General features: G+C 47.3%; 1 protein-coding gene across 9 annotated transcripts in view; it reads right to left on the bottom strand.

Moving 5' to 3' along the window:
- Positions 1 to 22,469, bottom strand: part of EYA2 (EYA transcriptional coactivator and phosphatase 2) — a 315,037-nt gene that overhangs the window by 218,505 nt on the left and 74,063 nt on the right. For 4 of the 9 annotated variants that reach the window (XR_014832539.1, XM_021077395.2, XM_021077396.2 and 1 more), the window contains one exon: positions 8,589 to 8,658. The exons of the other annotated variants lie outside the window; for them this stretch is intronic. The gene's annotated coding sequence lies outside the window, so the exon portion shown is untranslated. The remainder of the gene's footprint in view (positions 1 to 8,588; positions 8,659 to 22,469) is intronic. 9 annotated transcript variants of the gene reach the window in all.

The following is a 22,469-nucleotide window of genomic DNA, read 5'->3' as shown; positions in this document are numbered from 1 at the left end:
TCCACTCCCCTGGCAGTGCTCATGGCTACGTGCTACCTGCAGGCCTGCCTTGACTGGACACCACTTCGGGGTGCTTCACGATGATTTCATCCTGCAGCGCACCCCACCCCTGGGCCGTCTCCCAGCCCCCACCGCCCACCTCCCCCCGAAGTCCATTCTCTCTGCTCCTGGACTAAGATTTTTTAAACATAAATCTGACCTTGTCATGCCCCCATTAAAACCTCTTTAATGGCTCCCCACTGCCCTTGGGCGAAATTCCAAACTTTCACAGGCGCTAAAAACAGTGGCTTTCAAAATCTTTGAGACGCACAGTAAGAAGCACAGTTTACAATGCTGGGCAGTGTACACCTTTATAAAACTGGAAATAAAAGTTTCAAGAAACCACACTGACCTCATGTGCAACACACATGAATCTTTTCTATTCTATTCTCCGCACCCCCTACCCCCACCCCAGGCCCGGCTGTGGCCCACTCAACGGACTTCATGAGCCACTGAGCCATTCAGACCTGCAGTCTGAACCACACTGGCTTCAGAACTCTCACACTCAGGCCCTGGTGGCCCTTCAGACTCATCTCCTCTCCACCCCCACCCCCCTGCCCCCCGGCAGCCCATGTTCTGGCCATGCTGAACTCCCTGACTCACAGTCCCTCTTGCCACGGGGCCTTTGCACATGCCGTTTCCTCTGCTTGAAGCACTCTTCCTGAGTGTTCATCTGGTTGAGCCAAAGGCCACCTCCTTTGCCTGCTCATCCAATGAATATTGCCTCACCTTTACCTGTGACTTACCTTCAGACTCTCCTGAATTTTAGAACCACCTGGGTATTTCTTTTTTTTAAACCAATGCCTGGTCCCGACTTCAAATCAATTGAATCGGTCATTCTTGAAGGTGAAGACTGAACATCAGTATTTAAAAAAAGTTCCCTAGTGAGTGTGAAGAGCCCCTGGATCTAGCAAGTCACCCTTTTTTATTTCCCCCAGAGCGACCTGAAGTAGCAGTAGCGTATGTATTTGCTTATGTGTTTACTTGTCTGGGATTAAATAAACCGAGAGCAAAGGGTCTTAGATGTCTTTACATTCTTCTCTCTTCCCCAGGGGCTGAGGACACGTGTTACTGGCCCAATATTAAACCCAGTCTCCAGGAAACAGGATGGAGATAAGAAGTCAGCTTTTTTTTTTTTTTTTTGCTTTTTAAGGCCACATCTGTGGCCTATGGACGTTCCCAGGCTAGGGGTCGGAATCAGAGCTGCAGCTGCTCTGCCACAGCAACACTGGATCTTTAACCCACTGAGCGAGGCCAGGGATCAAACCTGCATCCTTATGGATACTAGTCGGGTTCATAACCCAGTGAGCCACAAAAGGAACTCTAGGACGTCAGCTTTCTCTGGGCACCTGCACAGCACCTTTCCAGTAGCTCCCCCAGTGCTCATTTGTTTGAACCCACAAAATACACTCCAAAAGCAGCAGGCTGTGGGGGTCCTACGGCTCCGGTGGTAGGATGATGATTAGAGAAGGCTCCAGAGCAGGGGTTTTCTCTAAAGGGCCAGAGAGTAAATATTTCAAGCTGTGTGAGTCACACCTGCACCTCTGCTGCAACTGGTCAACTCTGCCATGGTAGTTCGGAAGCAGCTCCATGTCACTGAATGGGCATAGCTCTGTCTCAATTAAACTTTATTTGCACAAACAGGCAGTGGGCTGGATTTGGTTTCTGGACACAGTTTGCCCATGCCTACACTCGAGCACAGGGCTTGAGAGCTGGACCCCTGGAGCCCAGTCCTGGGACCTTGGGCAAGTCACTTAACTTCTCTGTGCCTCGGTTCCCTCATGGATGAATGGGAATCATAAAGGGATCTAGTTCATAGGGTGGTTGTGAGGATTAAAAAAATTAACACACATAAAGTGCCCCAGATGGTACCTGACATTCAGTAAACACATCCATAAGTCTTAGCTGTCCTACTATTATGGCTATCTGGAAGCAGACAGCCCTGAGATCAAATCCCAGCTACTCTTCTTAGTAGGTGCGCCCCTTGCGCAAAGGGGTCCCTCCCAGCCTCCAATGCCTCAGCTGTAAGATGGGATAATAAGAGTGCCCGCAAGTGGTTTACACAAGTACTCTGCCGAGCGCAACAGTATGCGCTCCGGAGCCAAAGTCAATAGTAGTACTTCCCAGAACGATACCAGTAGAAACACTAAACAAATCAGAGCATAACTTGGGTGCAACGCAGCTCTGGCTGTGAGCTCAGGCTGCTGACCTGCTGGAATCTGGTAGGTGTGGCCGAAGGGGCCCTTTCAGAAGTTGCTCTCTTGTAGCCCTTGCCACACAACCCCAGCTTCAGGTTTCAGAGGCAAAGACACACATAGGGCAGGCAGTTTCCACATTCCCTCTGCCATCCCCCTGCGTCTGGAGCTCCTGCTGACTTCAATGAGACGGGATGCCTGGAGACTTTCATAGGAGACCCCCTCGAGGGTGGCAGGGTTCAGGGTTCAGTAAGTGGACAGTGGGGGAGGGAGAGGATAAGAGAGAACTTTCATTCTCCTGTACATTTATATGCCAAAGTGGGGCAGCTGAACGGAGTTGTGCCTACATGTGTCTGCGTGTGTGTGTTGGGGACACAAGTAGCAGAGTGATGCAGGAAGAGAGAGGGGACATTGTTGGGGGGATGCAGTGAAGTTCTGCAGAGGGACAGCACCCCCACTCTGACCAACGAACCCACTCTGATCACCACCCAATAGGGGTGGGTGATCTTGGCACCAGGGACCCTGGGCAATGTCTGAACATTCCTGGTCGTCAGAACTGGGGGAGGAGTGCTCCCGGCATTGAAGGGGTAGCGGCCAGGGAAGCTGCTCAACATCCTGCAATGCACAGGACACTTCCCCATAGCAAAGAATCCCCTGGCTCAAAATCGCAATAATGCCAAAGTCAAGAAGCTCTGAATCAAGGGGAATACTGTACAGTGATGGACACAATGCAATGAGAAAGGTCTCTGTGACTGTAACACAGATCCATTTTCCACGAATTTATTCATTTGACACTTCTTTCCTGAGCAGACACTATGTGTCGGTTGTCAAGGAATAAACGAGTCCCTCATGGAGAATGTGACCTTTTATGTCTATCATGCTACCACCTTCACATCAGCCACCAGCGGAAAACTGTGTATGTTCATGGTTTTCTCCTAATTATAGAAAACACGGGCTCGGATTCATCAAATATCATGAAGTTTTATTGCAACCAGGCAGGTTTTGTCTCTCTGCCTAACTTCCACCTTCTAACTCATGATTGGAGGTTGGCTAGAAACAAAGCTGGCTTGGTTGGGCGCTTGGATTTTTCGCTCCTGGGAGCAGGAAATCCCTGGGGAGAAGGTTGGGCAGAGGGACAATTTCAGAAAACCTACCTAGGCAGCATCGTGGCAAGCGGCGTGGAGGGAGGTGCAGATGTGGGCAGGGGAATCCTTCAGAAGGCTAAAGTCCAGTCCAGGCAAAACATGCCAATGCGTCAGCTAAAGGTGTGATGGTGAGAATACTCTGCAAAGTCATTTTTTTTTTTTTTTTGTCTTTTTGCCATTTCTTGGGCCGCTCCCACGGCATATGGAGGTTCCCAGGCTAGGGGTCGAATCGGAGCTGTAGCCACCGGCCTACGCCAGAGCCACAGCAACGCAGGATCCGAGCCACGTCTGCGACCTACACCACAGCTCACGGCAACGCCGGATCGTTAACCCACTGAGCAAGGGCAGGGACCGAACCGCAACCTCATGGTTCCTAGTCGGATTCGTTAACCACTGCGCCATGACGGGAACTCCTGCAAAGTCATTTTTGAGCTCTTCTTAGTGAAGGATGCAACTGGATAAAAGAGGGAAGAGGTTGGGAGGCGGCCAGCAAGGATTAGCATGAGCCATGGGTGGATGGCAGAGTTCAAGGCCAACAGGAGGCAACTTTGTAGGAGAGAGCAGGACATTTGGTTTGGGACATGCTGCAAGCTAAGATGCTTTTGTATTTTATTTTATTCCCAAGAGATCCTCAGGAAACTTCTCAGTGTGTTAGTTCGTCTTCATTTAGGTCCTGAGAGCATTACAATATCAGAACAGTACAAAAACACAGGTACCCAGTCACCACGGAAGCATCTGTTGAGTGCTTCCTCCATACTGGGCTGGGTTGTAACTGCTTTACCTTCATTAAGCCATTTAATTCTTAAGGCAGAGATGCTTATGTGGTCACCAAAATCCAGATTTTCTTCCTTCTCAGTACAGACCTAGACTACTTCCCAGCCTCCCTCGTGGTTAAACGCAGCCAGTGACTGAGTTCTGCCAATGGACCATAAGCAGAAGTTGTGTGCAAGGTATAGGCTTGGCCTGTAGACTTTAACATATGACCATTCCCTCTCTTTTCTCATCCACCTGCTGAGTGGACTAGCCTCTGAGGCACTAGAGGAGGCAGAGCTACACAGTGGAAGGCGCCTGGGTCCCTGGTGGACCACACGAAGGACCTCGGTCTACCAGGAACACTGTTATTGGTCTTTACACAAGTGAGAAATCAGCTGTGATTGTGTTAAACCCTTAGACTATAGGATTTATTTGTTATAGCAGCCAGCATGACCTTAACCAATAGTCTATGTACATAATGGAATTTTACACAGCCACTGAAAGTAATAAGGAGCTCCCACTATGGCTCTGTGATAATGAACCTGACTAGTAACCATGAGGATGCGGGTTCCATCCCTGGCCTCGCTCAGTGGGTTAAGGATATGGCGTTGCTGTGAGCTGTGGTATAGGATGCAGATGCAGTCTGGATCTGGTGTTGCTGTGGCTGTGGTGTAGGCCACGAGTTGTAACTCTGATTCAACCCCTAGCCTGGGAACTTCCACATGACTCAGGTGTGGCCCTAAGAGGAAAAAAAGAAAGAAAGACAGCAAAAAAAGAAAGAGTGACACCAGTTGTCTTGGAGGCAACTCTGTGACTATCACTGAGCAAAAAACAAAAACAAAAAAGGTTGCTAAGCATGTATTATATACTATTATAACAAACAATCAGTGACTCCTCCTGCCTCTTCTCAGCTGTCAAAAAATAAATAAAATAAATAAATAAGTGGGTATAGAGGGAACATTCCTGAATATAATCAAAGCCATTTATGATAAACCCGCAGCAAATATAATACTCAATGGGGAAAAACTGAAAGCCTTCTCACTCAAATCTGGAACAAGACAGGGATGCCCACTCTCACCACTGCTCTTCAACATCGTTTTGGAAGTCTTAGCCACAGCAATTAGACAAACAAAAGAAATAAAAGGCATCCATATAGGAAGAGAAGAGATAAAACTGTCACTGTATGCAGATGACATGATACTATACATAGAAAACCCTAAGGACTCAACCCAAAAACTACTTGAACTGATTAATAAATTCAGCAAAGTAGCAGGATATAAGATGAACATTCAGAAGTCAGTTGCATTTCTGTATACCAGCAATGAAACATTAGAAAAGGAATACAAAAATATGATACCTTTTAAAATTGTACCTCACAAAATCAAATACCTCGGAATACACCTGACCAAGGAGGTAAAGGACCTATATGCCGAGAACTATAAAACTTTAATAAAAGAAATCAAAGAAGATGTAAAGAAATGGAAAGATATTCCATGTTCCTGGATTGGGAAAATCAATATTGTAAAAATGGCCATACTACCCAAAGCAATCTACAGATTCAATGCAATCCCTATCAGATTACCCATGACATTTTTCACAGAACTAGAACAAACAATCCAAACATTTATATGGAACAACAAAAGACCCAGAATCGCCAAAGCAATCCTGAGAAACAAAAACCAAGCAGGAGGCATAACTCTCCCAGACTTCAAGAAATACTACAAAGCCACAGTCATCAAAACAGTGTGGTACTGGTACCAAAACAGACAGACAGACCAATGGAACAGAATAGAGAATCCGGAAATAAACCCTGACACCTATGGTCAATTAATCTTTGACAAGGGAGGCAAGAACATAAAATGGGAAAAAGAAAGTCTATTCAGCAAGCATTGCTGGGAAACCTGGACAGCTGCATGCAAAACAATGAAACTAGAACACACCCTCACACCATGCACAAAAATAAACTCCAAATGGCTGAAAGACTTAAATATACGACAGGACACCATCAAACTCCTAGAAGAAAACATAGGCAAAACACTCTCTGACATCAACCTCATGAATATTTTCTCAGGTCAGTCTCCCAAAGCAATAGAAATTAGAGCAAAAATAAACCCATGGGACCTCATCAAACTGAAAAGCTTTTGCACAGCAAAGGAAACCAAAAAGAAAACAAAAAGACAACTTACAGAATGGGAGAAAATAGTTTCAAATGATGCAACCGACAAGGGCTTAATCTCTAGAATATATAAACAATTTATACAACCCAACAGCAAAAAAAACCAATCAATCAATGGAAAAATGGGCAAAAGACCTGAACAGACATTTCTCCAAAGAAGATACACAGATGGCCAACAAACACATGAAAAAATGCTCAACATCCCTGATTATAAGAGAAATGCAAATCAAAACTACCATAAGATACCACCTCACACCAGTCAGAATGGCCATCATTAATAAATCCACAAATAACAAGTGCTGGAGGGGATGTGGAGAAAAGGGAACCCTCCTGCACTGCTGGTGGGAATGTAAACTGGTGCAGCCACTATGGAGAACAGTTTGGAGATACCTTAGAAATCTATACATAGAACTTCCATATGACCCTGCAATCCCACTCTTGGGCATCTATCTGGACAAAACTCTACTTAAAAGAGACACATGCACCTGCACGTTCATTGCAGCACTATTCACAATAGCCAGGACGTGGAAACAACCCAAATGTCCATCGACAGATGATTGGATTTGGAAGATGTGGTATATATACACAATGGAATACTACTCAGCCATAAAAAAGAATGACATAATGCCATTTGCAGCAACATGGATGGAACTAGAGAATCTCATACTGAGTGAAATGAGCCAGAAAGACAAAGACAAATACCATATGATATCACTCATAACTGGAATCTAATATCCAGCACAAATGAACATCTCCTCAGAAAAGAAAATCATGGACTTAGAGAAGAGACTTGTGGCTGCCTGATGGGAGGGGGAGGGAGTGGAAGGGATCGGGAGCTTGGGCTTATCAGACACAACTTAGAATAGATTTACAAGGAGATCCTGCTGAATAGCATTGAGAACTATGTCTAGATACTCATGTTGCAACAGAACAAAGGGTGGGGGGAAAAATGTAATTGTAATGTATACATGTAAGGATAACCTGACCCCCTTGCTGTACAGTGGGAAAATTTAAAAAAAAATATTAAAAATAAATAAATAAATAAATAAACCAAGTAAACCCCAAACTAAATGTGTTTAGGAACACAAAATTATGGAGAAAAATGTGGAAGACTACAAGGTCAGGGACTGACAGGTCTGAAGGCCAAATCTGGTCCACTACCTGATGTGTAAATAAAGTTTTATTGAAACAGAGCCATGCTTCTTGGTTTACATATTTCTATGGCTGCTTTCATGCTATGACAACAGGGTTGAGTCGCTACAGTGGAGACTCTGTGGCCTGAGAAGCCATAAATATTTACCATATGGCCCTTTGCAGAGAATGTTTGCTGATCCTTGTACCAGGGAGCCAACACGGGAAAAATAAAGATGATGCTACACGTTCTGATGAACCTACTGATGGTGTCTGATATGGAAACTTGTCTGCCATGTAAAAGTGGAGGGTAGGACGTTGCAGGGAGCAACGTCTGATGCCATTTTTGTAAAAAGAAAATGATTTTTTGACTTTGTAGGATGGTTTGTGCATATATTACAGCACATCTGCACGAGTACACACTCAACAATTACCAGTGGTCCCATTGACGAGGAAACTAGAGGACTGCTGACCTTCTGCTTTACATATTTCAGCATCACCTCAATGTTTTATGATAAGCCTATTAATGCCTTTTAATTAAAGCAATATGGGGCGGCGGCGGTGGGGGGAAGTCACAAGAGACTTGAACCCAAAAGAGGGGAGAAGTTGCTGGTGAAGCGGAATTTGTGGAGGGCAGTCCTTACCCTCTGCAGACACTTTGCTCTGGGATCTGGCTAACACACAGTAGGTGCTCAGTAAATGTATGCCACCTGCACGGGCAAGTGCGGGAGAAAATAAGATGACAAAAGAACAAAGAGAAAAGAAAAGCCCGCCTCCCCCTGCTCACCCAGCAGCACCTGGAAAGCAACCCAGGCTGAGAAAACGCCCCAGGACGAGCAGACATTCTGCTCTGACCTTTAGAATAACCAAAGGTACTGCTATTGCCTCTTCCCCACCCCCAAGTCAGAGCAAACAAACAACCAAAAAGCCTAGAATAAATCCTCTCCCAAAAATGTTCGGCGGGCAGTCTGGCTCCCTCTCGGCATCACGCACACCTCGTGGTCCCGAGTGTCCTCAGGGCCCATCTCAGGGGTGACAGGAACACAGAGCTCGGCTCAAGGCTGAGCAGGAGACCTTGAGGAGGACGAGGTGGCTCTGGGCGTTTCCTGGTGTTTGAAGGACAACACACAGAGTTCTTTGGTCACTCACCCGCTGGAGGAAGGAGCATCTGCTTATGTTATTGCTGTTTTAACACGGGTCACTCGTCAGCATGGGATTTCTGGAAAGAGGCAGCATAAAAATCACATCAATGTGCTGCCTCAAAGGGGGGCTGGCTGCCTGGAGCCTGTTTGCTACGCAAATCTTTTGTCCATAAACCACAAGTCAGAATGAGTTGAAATTTAGAGAGAAACACAGCTGTGTGGGCTGTGAGATTGCTCCTTTACCGTAAGCTCCTGAATTGACTGATTTTGTTTTTCTTGATTGTTCGCCTTCCTTCCTCTCTCCCTCCATATCGCCCTCCCTCCCCCTCTCTCTCCTTCCTTCCACAAATATTTATTGAACTCTGACTATATGTCAAGCGTTGTTCTAGGTCCTGGGGGGTGGAACAGTAAACAAACCAGAGTCCGAGCCCTCCTGGAGTTGACATTCTAGTGGGGGACACAGACAGTGAACCGGGGTAGGAGGGACACACAACTATTCTAGACAGGGTGACCAGGGAAGGCCTCTTAGAGGAGGTGACATTCGAACAGACAGAGGAGGCGGGGAAGAGCAACCAGGCAGTGCAGCATATGCAAAGGCCCTGAGGTAGAAATGAGCCAGGTGTGTCTGAAAAACAGAAAGAATAATGGAGCAGGTGGAATGTGGGGAGTGCGTGTAAGAGGGAGAGGAGAACACATCCAGGAAGCAGCCAGGGGCCAGATCATGCAGGGCCTTGCAGGCCTTGGTAAAGCTGAGTCTCCTGAGACTTCTCCGGCAGGATGTGAATAAGAGAGGTGTCATCATTCCTAATGGGCACTTCTTTGTTCCAACTTATTTACAAAATCACTGCTTATTTATGAAAGGAAAGGTGGAAGGCATCAAAAAGAAGAAGGAAAGAAAAATGCCATCTGTGATCTGAGCATCTACACCCACAGGGTTCTCAACCAGGGTGATTTCACCCCCCATGGGAGACTGGGCAATGACTGGAGACATTTTGGTTACAATGGGGACGTCATGGTGGCGGCTGCTACTAGCACCTAGTGGATAGAGGCTGGGGATGCTGCTAACATCCTACAGTGCTTGGGACAGTCCCCTCTACAAAGGATCAAGTGCCAATATGGCCAAGGTTGAAAAGTCCAGTTCCAGGCAAAGGTTTTGCAACATTTCCCCTGCCCTCAACTTCGCTACCTCTTACACACTTTTTTTTTTTTTTTTTTTTTTTTTGGCCATGCCATCTGGAAATTCCTGGGCCAGAGATCAGACCGCAGCAGAGACCCAAGTCATTGCAGTGACAACACCAAGTCCTTTAACCACTAGGCCACCAAGGATCTCCATGTATACATTTATTTATTTATTTATTTATTTTTTATTGTTATTTCCCCAACACATTTTTTTTTTTCCCCACTGTACAGCATGGGGACTCAGTTACACATACATGTATATGTACTTTTTTTCTCCTGTTACCATGCTCTGTCTTAAGTATCTAGACATAGTTCTCAGTGCTACACAGCAGGATCTCATTGTTAATCCATTCCAAAAGCAATAGTTTGCATCCGCAAGTTCCCAATCCCTCCCACTCCCTCCCCTCTCCCTGCCCCTCCCCCTGGGCAACCGCAAGTCTGTTCTCCAAGTCCATGATTTTCTTTTCTGTGGAAAGGTTCATTTGTGCTGTATATTAGATACCAGATATGAGTGATATCATATGGTATTTATCTTTCTCTTTCTGACTTACTTCACTCAATATGACAGTTTCTAGTTCTATCCATGTTGGTGCAGATGGCATTATTTCGTTCTTTTTTATGGCTGAGTAGTATTCCATTGTGTATATATACTTTTTTAATGTAGTTAAGCATCTACAGAATCTTCTATGTTGATGCTGCCCTTTCTACCAAACATGAAAGCATAACCAACTGCTCCCCAAGGTGTTTTACAAACACAACCTATGCCCATTACCATATTCCTTAGGGCTGGGTGTCATAACTGGATTGACACAGTGTGGAGCTTATGGACACAGCTTCTAGAGCCCTCCTACCAGCTGAGTTACTGAGCTGGGTGACCTCAGTTTCTCCACCCATAACATTGGCTTAACATTAAACCTGCCCCAGAGGACCATCATGAGAATTAAATGAACTGGTATACGTAAGGCATCAAACAGTGGCACATTACTAGGTAGTGGAGAAACATCAAGCTATTATGGTTACACAACTATCCCTCTTTTGCTTCTTCTAAGCTTTAATATTAGATATAATGTTAAGCCTTTAATGTTAAGATATTTCAGAAAAATAGAGCTCGAGGACTTCCAAACACTGGGTACCTTAGAGTTTGATGTTTGAAAACTAAATCACATGAGTTGTGCTAAACTGAAAGAGAGTGAATGGAAATACTGATGAAGCCCCATTCTCTGTTCCTTTAGACATAGCGTGACTCCTTTACACTCATTTCCCTGGGAAAATGCCTTGTAAACTAACGGGGATGCAACCTCTTCTACAAGTGTCTTAGGATGACCTGCTTTGATGCCAGTGGAGCTGACCTGGAGTGAGGCTCTCATAGAGTGAGTGTGGGCACTGCCGGCCCCAGGGGATCAGTGGGGCTGGACTGTCAGGACTCAACTCCACACTCAGTGGCAGGAGAGCTCCAGGTGGCAGCTCAGGATCGGGGGCAGCCTGTGGTAAAGGCTGGGCTTCACTTTTTCTTGGTGCACAGCCTCTCTATGACCCATTATTACCTTTGAACAAGCATAGCATGTACTGTTATTTCAATGATGGAGTGCTTGCTCTGTGCCAGGCACTGTGTTAAGTGCTTTACATTCACAGTGGAGAAAAACACGGGTTCTGGGATGAGACTTCTGGGCGCAAATCACAATCCAGCACTCACTGTGCACAAGCTACTCAGCCTCTCTGTGCTACGCTTTCTGCCTGTGTCATATGCACGTTAAGATAGTACCTATTTCATAGGGAGGTTGTAAGGATTCACTCATACATGCAAATCCCCAGGGACAGTGCTTGACTCTTAGTGAGCTGTCAGTAAGTGGTAAATACTACTATGACCTCATTTGAACTTCCTGGCAGCTCTACGAGGTTGGAGCTGTCTTAGCTTTCATTATGCAGATGCAGAACTGAGGGAAACAGAGGTGGGAACCCTTGCCCAAAGACACAGTGAGTAAGTGGTCCAGCCAAGGTTGCAATCAATGCAATTTGCTTCACCCTTAACCTCTGTGCCATACACAGACAAATGCACAAAAGTCTTAAAGTGTTTATTGACTCAAGGCTTAAGCAAAAGTACCAACTACTCGAGCCAGTCTTGAGCAGTCCATTCATTCAATATTTACTGAGCACCTACTATGTTCCTGAGAGTGTATGGGGATGGAGTTCCCTTACCATCTAGCTCCACATGCAGTCTCAAGATGAAGCCCAAAAAGTGGAGGAGAACAAAATCAAGTCAAGAGTCAGACAGCAACTGGAATCCTGATTGCCTAATCTGAGCCCTGAACCAGCCATATCTGAATGCAGATCTAACTCTAGGCTCTCAGTTCCTTGAACCCATAAATTCTCTTAACTCACTAGACCAGTCTGAATTGGGTTTGTGTTACCTGAAACTGAATCTTGACTATGAAAGTAGATATGGTTGGACTTATACTTAGCAGGACAGTTTCTAGAGCATTAAACCCATCATACTCCCCAATTTCACATTTTTCCATAAAAGAAACTGGATCCTCTGTGGTTTTGGTATCACATTATGGAGCACATTATAGTACATTTTCAAGCTAAATCCTTAACTTCTCACAAACAGGATCTCAAATGCCAAGAGCAATTTAAACCCTTGTCTCTGAGATAACTAACAAGGTAGTTGTGGATGCTGTTGATCAAATACTTCAAGTTTGCCTTTTGGGTAAGATTATACCCCCTTATCTTATGTAAAGTTATGATCATGTGAATTGCTTTGGCCAAAGAAGTATCACAGGAAATTATGAGTGACACTTCTGGGCAGGGACTTGAAGAGCCAGTGTGTGATGTTCTGTAGCTTCAGAGTCCCCAGAAGATCCAGGAGGGACACTGAGCAGGAGGAATAAATAATAAATGTCCGTTGATTTAAAGTCACTCAGATCTGGGGCTATTTGTTACTATGGCAGAGTTAAGCCTATCCTGACTGATACTAATAGAACATATGAGAGTGCATCACATACACTAAGAGTCACTTGTTGAAACTTTTATTTATGTATATATATTTTGTGTGGTGGTGGTGCTAGTAAGAGTATGTCTTCTGGGTGCACATGCGGTTTTTCTTTTTTTATATCATTACATGGTTGTAATAAGTATGTTTCTTACTGAGGATCATGGTCCAAAATTGTTTAAAAGCAGTAGTCTGGAACTTTGGAGAAAACCTGGGGTCCAGAAACGAATCTCTAAAATATGTGGAGCACTAGACAAGAGAATCTGGGAGAAAAGTTCTAAGAACTCTAATTTTGGAGGAGTTGGTTAACGCTCTTCAGGAACATGAAAAGAAACGGTGTTTTCCAGCCCTTCTCCAACTCTCGAGGGCAGAGGTCAGCAATCATTTTCTGCGAAGGGACAGACATTCAATATTTTAGGCTTTGGAGGCCCAGAGGTCTCTGTCACAACTCAACTCTGCCAATGTAAGGGGAAGGCTGCCACAGACCATACAGAAGCTAGCGGGCATGGCTGTATTCTAATAAAACTTTATTGACAAAATAGGCAGCTGGCCAGATTTGACCTGTGGGCTGAGGTTTCTGGCCCCTGCTCTAGAGGATCAAACAAAGAAGTGGAAACAGGTTGAAACGTAAGGACTTAGATTTTTTTGGCTATGCCCACACAGCATGTGGAAGTTTCCAGACCAGCGATAAAACCCAAGCCACAGCAGTGACCGGAGCCATAGCAGTGACCATGCTGGGTCCTTAACCTGCTGAGCCCCCAGGGACCTCCCAGGATTTACATTTTAAATCCACGGAAGAACTAAAGATGAGTTCCTAGTAGAAGAACAAGGGCCCCATCATCTACATTAGGGGTCAGTACACTATTCTCCACAGGCTCAATTTTAGCTAGTTTCTTTTCATAATAAAGTTTTGTTCATTTAGATGTTGTCTATGGCTGCTCTCATGCAATGGTAGTAAAGTTGAGTAGTTGCAAGAGAGACTATTGGACTGCAAAGCCTAAAATATTTACTATCTGGCTCTTTACGGAAAATGTTTGCTGATTCCTGGCCTACACAGCCTCACATATGCTCAGGCTCATGTTCAAACAATGTTTGGGGGCTTAGGGTGGACCCAGCGCCATATCCAGAAGAATCCTTAGAACAAAGGGAGCCCCAAGCAGATCAATATTTTTAATAAAATAAAAAGGGTAAAAGCCAAAAACGAATCAAAGTAACCCCTGGCCCTGAACCCTGGAGAGATTTTGACCGCAGTGACGCTCAAGAAATGAGTTCACAGCTAAGACGTGCTCCATAAATGTTAAAATAACAAGAACAATAAATAGTAATAAAACACAAAGCCATGCACCCCGTCTCTACAGGCAAGACCTCCCAGGGTTTTGAGCTCGGAAGTAAGGAGGGAATGGCCGTCACCACTGACGGCCCATCTTGGCAGAAGGCTTGATGGTCCTATGGGGACCTCAGGGGCGAGGGCTGGAGGAGGAAGAAGTTCAAATATAAGCAGGCCCTGAAGAAAGACAACCTCAACCATGAGACTCTAACTTCCACTGGGAAATGGTACCCAGGTCCCAAGGTCAACAGGTAACGCTTGAGGCCCTTAGTGTTTAGACTGTTTTGTGCAGGGCCCACCTGGGTTCCAGTCAGCCTGCATCCCCAGCTCACAAGACACCAAAGTAGGACTCACATAAACCACAGTAGGACAGACAGCCCCGACGCCATGAGACCCGTCAGCTGATGGCTTGATCTGACTGTCCCAGCACCCCCACCTCCGGCAGTGGAGCCTGCACGAGGTCAGAAAGGCGAAACCAAACACCCAACCCTCACATCCAGAGCTTGCTACACAAGCGGACTAGGCAGACAGGAGCAATGACGCATCACTTCCCTCGACATGCCCAGCAGGACCCAGCAGGTCGCAAAAGTGAAAGGCAGATCTCGTCCAAAGTCATCAAATGCCCGAAGGATGACCCGAGTCGAGTCCTGGGAAGTCTACACAAACCCAGAGCATGGGAGAGCTTGGATGATGCTGACGGCACCCGTGGCCGCCTGCACACGGCACATCCATGGGAACTCAGTGGACGGTGGGCAGAATTGTTCCCCTTTGGCAGAACCAAAACTTTGAGGTATAAGAGAGGTTGCTGAACTCCCTGGGAGGGGTGGGAGTTGGTTAAAAGCAGGGTGCTTGCGCCTTGTAAAAAAAGTCCAACAGATCGGCACTCAGAGTCCAACTGGCCTGGCTCACTCTGGCCACCTCTCATATAGCACTTAGGAAATGGCTGGTAGGCACTGCTGTAGGCACATTACACAGAGGATCTCAGTTAACCCACAAAACCTTTTTTTTTTTTTTTGGTTTTTAGGGCCATATTTGGGCATATGGAAGTTCCCAGGCTAGGGGTTGAATCAGAGCTACGGCTGCCAGCCTATGCCACAGCCGCAGCAACGTGGGATGCGAGCCGTGTCTGTGACCTATACCACAGTTCACCGCAATGCCGGATCCTTCACCCACTGAACGAGGCCAGGGATTGAACCCACATCCTTGTGGATCCGAGTCAGGTTCATTACCACTGAGCCACAATGGGAACTCCAACCCACAAAACCTTTGGATGCAGATTCTACAATTACCCCCATTTTACAGAGGAGGAAACTGAGGCCCAGCGAGGCTAAGGCCACCCAGACAATGGAGGGACCTTCCCTCTGCGAACTGCAAGGGCATATTTTTTTTCAAAGAACCACAGGAATTGCCAGGAGATGGGCCATGTGGCATCATTACCTTTTATGCTCCTCTCCCGTCCTACCTGATACTTCTCAATACAGTAGCATCAGTTTGGTGAGATTTGAAATGTGCTATGGTCTGAGTGTTTGTGTCTCCCCCAAATTCATATGTTGAAACCTAACCCCCGGTCTGGTGGTATTTGGAGGTGGAGCCTTTGGGAGGTGATTAGGTCATGAGGGTGGAGCCCTCGGAAGTGGGATTAGCACCCCTTAAAAAGAACTCCAGGAGAGCTCCCTAGCCCCTCTGACAGGAGAGGATGCAACAAGAAGACGGCTGTGCATGAACCAGGAAGGGAGCTCTTAGCAGACACCAAATCTGCCTTGATCTTAGGCTTCCAGCCTCCAGAACTGTGAGAAGTATATGTTTATGGCTCAGCCTGTGGGAATTTGTTACAAGACTACGACAAATGGACTAAGACAATAAGACAAGGCATAAACATAAAACGTTTTCTAAGCACTAATGACATGACAGGTCCTACTGGGAGCTTTAGAGCAAAGAGCTGGTTGGCTCTTCCCAACAATGCTACAGCGTGGATGCGAACCTGCCCGCATCGCAGAGATGAAGATGCGAGGTTCCAAAAATGCCCTCAAGATGCAGGGACACCAGTGGCTGGCAAGCTCTGAGCCTTCACCAAGCACTGCCAGGTGCCTGACACACACTCCACATCCCTCTCCTCACAGGGCCCGGATCCCAGTGCTCTGAACCACCCCTCATCTCCCAGTGGCCAGATGAGGAGACAGAGGCTGCAGGTGGCCCCCAGCTCTGCAGCCCTGACCCGTCCCCCACAGAATCAGAGATGTCCACTACTGGAAAGGGCCCTTGGGCATCTTGTCCCCAACACAAACCCCTGTCCTCAGGGCAGAGGCAAGCATCTCGGGGACACACTGCCGCCCCCCGGTCTCAGCCATTCCTAAGGCTCCCCAGGGCTGGCCAGGGAAGACAGACCAGGGAGGAGGCTTCTGGTCAGAAACCTGCTCAGGGAGCCTTTGGAGGCTCCGAGCTAAGCCTGGGGGCTTTCAGCATCCACCTTGTTTGCTTCTGGCCCAAGCTGACTTCCTGTCCTTGAGAGAAAAGACAGCTTTTTAAAGAGAAAGCAAAGAGGAGAGAGGGAGAGAGAGAAAAGAAAAAGATAAAAACAAAGGGCTTCCAGCCACGAAGAGGTTCTATGATCAGAAAGGCATCTTGAGGAATCACTCACAAAGAGGCAACCACGGAGGGATTGAGTTTCCCTGAAAATTCTCACAGCCCTGGCAGTGAGCAAGGAGGGGGCCACTGGGGCCACAGTGACTCCAGCCTCCTCTGCACACTCTGCTGCCGTTCTTTTTGTTTGGTAAACATCCCCCTTAAAGTCCTTCAGGGAGAAAACAGATTGAACTGGAGGAAATTCATGCTGAGCACAGGCAAGTCGGCCTCCTGGCTGAGTCTCCCTACCCAAACCCGGGGTCTGGGACTCCGGGCCTCCCGGTGACAACACTGATTCACCAGCGGGCATCAGTGATGGGGTCCAGAGGGGGCCATGCTTTTTCTCCATGAATCTCCTGACCAAGCTGTGAGGTATATCTATCCTCTCCATGCTAGGAGAAAGTTGAGACTTGAAGAGACCAAGTTCTTTTAGTCATTCGATGAACACAAGCACTTACCATTCCCCTGCACTGGGCTAAGGCCTGTACACTCGGTCAGGATTTCAGCTGACATTTGGGGCTGGATAATTCTGTTGGGGGGCTGTCCTGGGTGCAGCAGGATGTTAAGCAGCATCCCCGGCCTCTCCCCACAGATGTCTGCCTGCAGCCTCCTTGCCCAGTTATGACAAACAAAGATGTCTGCAGACACTGTTAAATGTCCCTTGAGAGCAAAAGGCAGCCCTTGTTGGGAATCACTGCGCTACGAGCATTAACCCCCAGAATCCTCCTGAGAGGCAGGTCTGTTGGGATCCTCATCTCAGAGATGAGAGAACCCGGCTTGAGGAGGTTAAGTGTCTTGCTTTTGCCCAAAGTCACCCAGCTAATGTCAGAGAGGGGACCTGAGCCCAGCGGGTCTCTGGCTGGAGCCCTGCTCATACCTAATCACGTGCTAACTTCATCTTCAGGCGGTGTGGCTGGTTGTTGGAGGCCTTTGAGAGGTTCTGTTTGGAGCTGGAAGAACTCAACTCTTAAGTTCTTTCAACAACACAAAAAAATGTCCCCAAATGTCGGGGCCCTCTGTCCCACTCTCCACCTTTTCTCTTAGAAAGTCTTTCTGTTCTAAGATGGTGCCTTTCCTCAGCTTGTCCACTGTACCTGCCCTGGTGAGGAATGTTCTAGAAAGAACGTCAATAAGAAGAACTTGCGTGACAATCACTTCATGATTGATAAGCCTTTTCACAGCATTAGAATGAATGTGTATTGTGTACTCACCACCACGCTCCAAGGGTTTTATATTTCCTCTAATCCTTAGGACAAGGCATGGCCTCCTCTGGGCCAGGGAACTGTGGCCAGCTGTCAAATGAGTGTTGCAACCCGAAGGCCCAGATCCTTAGGAGAAGCTTTTCAGGTAGGGGCTCTGAGGATCCCCATGTTACAAATGAGGAAATTGAGGCACAGCGAGGGGAAGTAACTTGCTCCAAGTCACACAGCTGGTAGGCAACAGAACCTACATTCTTTTTTTTTTTTTTTTGGCTTTTTAGAGCCACACCCACCACATATGGAAGTTCCCAGGCTAGGGGTCAAATTGGAGCTGCAGCTACCAGACTATACCACAGCCACAGCAACGTTAGATCTGAGCCATGTCTGCAACCTACACCACAGCTCATGGCAACACCTGATCCTTAACCCATTAAGTGAGACCAGGATTTGAACCTGCATCCTCATGGATATTAGTTGGGTTCATAACCCTCTGAGCCACAGTGGGAACTCCAGAGCCTATATTCTTAAGCACCAAGGTAGGTAAACTGCCCGTCTTGACAGTGCTTAGTAAGGTCTATTTGCACCGTGCATTTATTTCCTCACCCTAGCCCTGGAAGACAGATATGATGGATACTAAAACTAAGCCCTAGGAAGACTGAAGAGCCAGGATTTGAACCTGGGCCGGTGTGATTCCCAGGCACAGCCCTTTCCATCATGCCGTCCAGCATGCAGCCTCCTTGCTGGTGCTCGCGAGCGGCCTTCACCGCCAAATACACCTTGGCAGCCAGCAGGCTCCGGGGCTTTGCAAGACAGCATCTTACACAGCTCCCGCTGCTTCTTCTGCAGTTATTTCCCCGTCTACACTGAAGGGAACGATCAGAAATGGCACTTCCAGGTGGTGAGACAGATGGTGAGTCAGGAGGCTGAGGAGCCTGCAGGCGAATCTTTCACCCCAGGGTCACCACTAGCTTTGAAGGTCACCCGAGGCGGCAGGCACCACTCCCCTGCCACAGCTGTTGGGGCCTCGCCTCAGAGAGGCCCGGGGCACCCGGCCTGGTCAGTGGGCGACAGCTGGCCACAGTTCCCGATGCCACCAGCTGCCTGGAGCTGTCCACCCCTCCCTCAGCTGGCCTGTCATCTTCCCTTCCCAGAGTCCTTTGCTTGGGCCTGTCCTCAATCACAGAACAAAGTGTTTAACCCCTTGAGGGCCAGAGGTCCACAAAACTGGCCCAAGTCCTGGCCAGGTGGGTGATCTTTGTGCCCTTTCTTTTACACCCTTATCACCATTTGAGTTTTGTAGCTGTGCCTACAAGCTGTGTGACCTCAGTAATTGTTGTTGTAATTTCCATTTAAAAAAAAGTAAAAAAAAAGTAGCGATAGTATGTGTTCGCAGAGTGGTGAAGGATGTAGGCTCTGGACCCAGACAGCAGCGCAGAGGGATGCAATCGGGGATCCCCGCTCAGGGCCGAAGTGGTCTTGGGCAAAGGACTACCCTCTCTGCACTCCTGTGGGTCCTCATGTGTGACACAGTTCATTGTGACACTCACCTTAAGGGCTGTTAGGCGTATTATACAAGTCGACATGCAGAAAGCACTTACAACCACTCCTGGTACACGGCAAGTGTGCCAAACATTAGCTATTACCTGCATTGATCTGTGTTTCTGCCCACTCTATCTAGGAAGCCCTCTATTTACTTACGTTTTAAAATGTGAGTGAATCCTTGAAAAGCTAGTCAAGCCCTTTCTCCTCCATGAAGATTCCTGAGCTATTGGGGCAGGCATATCATACTTCTTGTGTATCTTTTCACAGATCTTTGAACAACGCTGGGCCCGGTAGAACTCTTGTTTAATAATAACTATGAATGGCCAACTTTTACTGGGTACTTACTGTATACCCAGTACTGTCCTCGTGCTTAACCTGTATTATTTACTCTCCCCTCAAACTTTATGTCTTGTTAATATATCCATTTTACAGATAAGGAAACTGAGGCTTAGAGAGGTTACGTGACTTAGCCAAGATCCCAGACGATGCAACAACTGGGCCTTGATGAACTTCCCATTCATCAAGGGGTGATGCAAACCCATTACTCAAGGAAGCCTAGGGTTTTTGCTGCACCATCTCTTACAAAGAGAGGGCAGAAAGCAAAGAACTCAGATTTCTAAGAATATCAGCCCTGTTTTCTTATAGCAAAGTTCTGCTGCAAGCAAATTAGTTTCTCTATGGTAAGGACTGACAGTAAATCACTCTCTTTCCCTGGGATATATCTATATTAGGACCGTTTCTAGTGTAAATGACAGGAAATTCAGCTCAAACTGGTTTAAGTAAAAAGAGGATTTATTGACTCACATAACTGGAAACCATAGTAGTAGCTGGCTTCAGACATGGCTTGCTCAAAGGATTTTAAAAAACAGTAAAGTCATTACCTCTCAGCCTCTCTCTTTTTTCTCTCTCTCTCTGTTTTACTTTCCTCTGCCTTGGCTTCATTCTCAGGCATTCTCTCTCCTAAACTGTTGGCAAAGATAGTCCTTGGTGTGTCCAGCTGACCCCTCTGCCAGCTCTTCAATCCCAGTAGTAAGATTATCCTTTTTTTCCCCCTAAGAGTACCAGCTAAAATCCAAGAAGTATTCTGATTGGCCAAGCTTGGACCGTGTGCCCATCCCTGAACCAAGCACCATCACCAGGGTGATGCTATGCACGTCACTGGTCAGATCCGTGTTATATGCACCTGATGGCTGGGGAGGGGAATCAGACCCTTCTGAACGGAGAGGAGTGGAGGAGCGTTTCCCAAAAAGACCTTCAGAGTGATTTTTACATCAAGAAGGTGGAATGAATCTGGACTGGCAGCTTATAGTTCAGTAGCTGAGAGAGAGAGAGAGAGAGAGAGAGAGAGAGAGAGAGAGAGAGCGCGAGAGAGAGAGCGAGCGAGCGAGAGAGAGAGAGAGGTGTAAGCTCATGATAAAACTTTGGGATAATAGATAAAATAATGCAACAGCACAACCCAGAACTAGAACGGAGGAACAGCCTGCAGCCTGAGAGTGGGTGAGGAACCTCTACATTGACTGCCCCTCTGAACCACGTGATTTAGCTTGTCCATGAAGGAGCCGTTCCCATCCTCATGTCACCTGGAGCATCCCAAGCTGCTGCACAGAATCCCAGGCCACCTCCCCTCTTAAAAAGGACTTCCCAGCACTCTTTCATCCCTGAGCCCGACCATTTCCCTTCTGCTAACTCCCTCTCACCTCTAGAGTCAGAAGGAGACTGTACCTTTGAGATTTCTCTTCCGTCCACCCCTTACTTGCCATCCCAAGACTCATATGTAGTTGAGGATACATGCTCACGTCTTTCGGGGATGACTCGTAGCCTCTGACTGCTCCTCTGTCCCTTCTCAATCCCCCTCCTAAGTCTGACCACTGCACTCTCTGCTTTGATTCCTTTAGAGATGCCTCAGGGCTCACAGATGATGTTCCAACCACTATGCAGTAATGAGCAACCTCCCTTGCTGGCTGGCACCATCTTTAAACACTTCTCCCATTTGGGGAAATTCCTACATGATGGGTCCCAGCACTCCATGGAAGATGCCAGAAATGTTCACTCTCAGCCTCCCTTGCAACTAGAACACAGACATGGGAGGTGGGCTCCACCAATCAGACTTCTCCTCCCGAATCTTAGATTAGGAGCCAATGGCTCAAAGGAGGGAGATGTGCCAGGCAGAATCCATCCTAGTGGGGGCAAAGACAGTGGCTTCCAGAAGCAGCAAGAGCAGATGGCCCAGATAACCCCAGATCCCTGGGAAAGATCTGTAGGGTCTGGGACCTCCATCCACTGGAGCAGCCCCCGGGGGTGGTCCAGGCACAGTGTGAGCTCTGTGCCTTTTTCTCGGCCTTTCCCTCCCTTCTGCTTAGACTAGCTGAAGTGGATTCATTATTTGCAACTAAGATCACGGCTGATCCACACCCCTTCCCTGGCCCTACCTGAGCTGGCTGCCACCCCTTCCTGACTCCCAATAACACCTCCCTCCTCTCTGCCCTTTGCACTCTCCGATTCAGCTACCATGAATCTCCTTCAGTACTGCCAGTTGGCTGGACTTCATCTCTGAGCTGTTGAACATGCTGCTCCTGCTCCCTGGAACACTTTTTCCCATATTTTGCTGGGTCACACCCACGCATCGTGCAAGTCAAAACATTATTGCTATTACCTTCCCCTGGAAGTCTTCCCTGAACCCTGCCCCCAACCAAACTTGGTTAGATGCCCTGTGGTCCATATGGTCTGTGTGGTAGGATGTCCGAGGGATCCCTGGAGTCTCCTGCACGTCCTCTAGCCATGAGCAACACTTACTACACTGAGCAGTTATTCCTTATGCGAGGGTCTTTCTCCCAGAGAGTGGTCCTAGGCAGTGATTAAAAGGGGAGATTCTATGACATCACCTATGCAGTATTCTTTTTTTTTTTTTTTTTGTCTTTTTAGGGCCGCACCCACGGCATATGGAGGTTCCCAGGCCAGGGGTCGAATCAGAGCTGTAGCTGCTGGCCTACACCACAGCCACAGCAATGGCAGATCCGAGCCACGTCTGTG

The sequence above is a fragment of the Sus scrofa genome, chromosome 17 (assembly GCF_054392235.1).
Source record: "Sus scrofa isolate SSC_HxYL_T2T_F1_AM1 chromosome 17, Sscrofa_HxYL_maternal_Yorkshire_Landrace_v2.0, whole genome shotgun sequence".
Classification (NCBI taxonomy): Eukaryota; Metazoa; Chordata; class Mammalia; order Artiodactyla; family Suidae; genus Sus; species Sus scrofa.
Note: the sequence above shows the minus strand (reverse complement) of the source record. Positions and strands in the feature narration are given on the sequence as shown.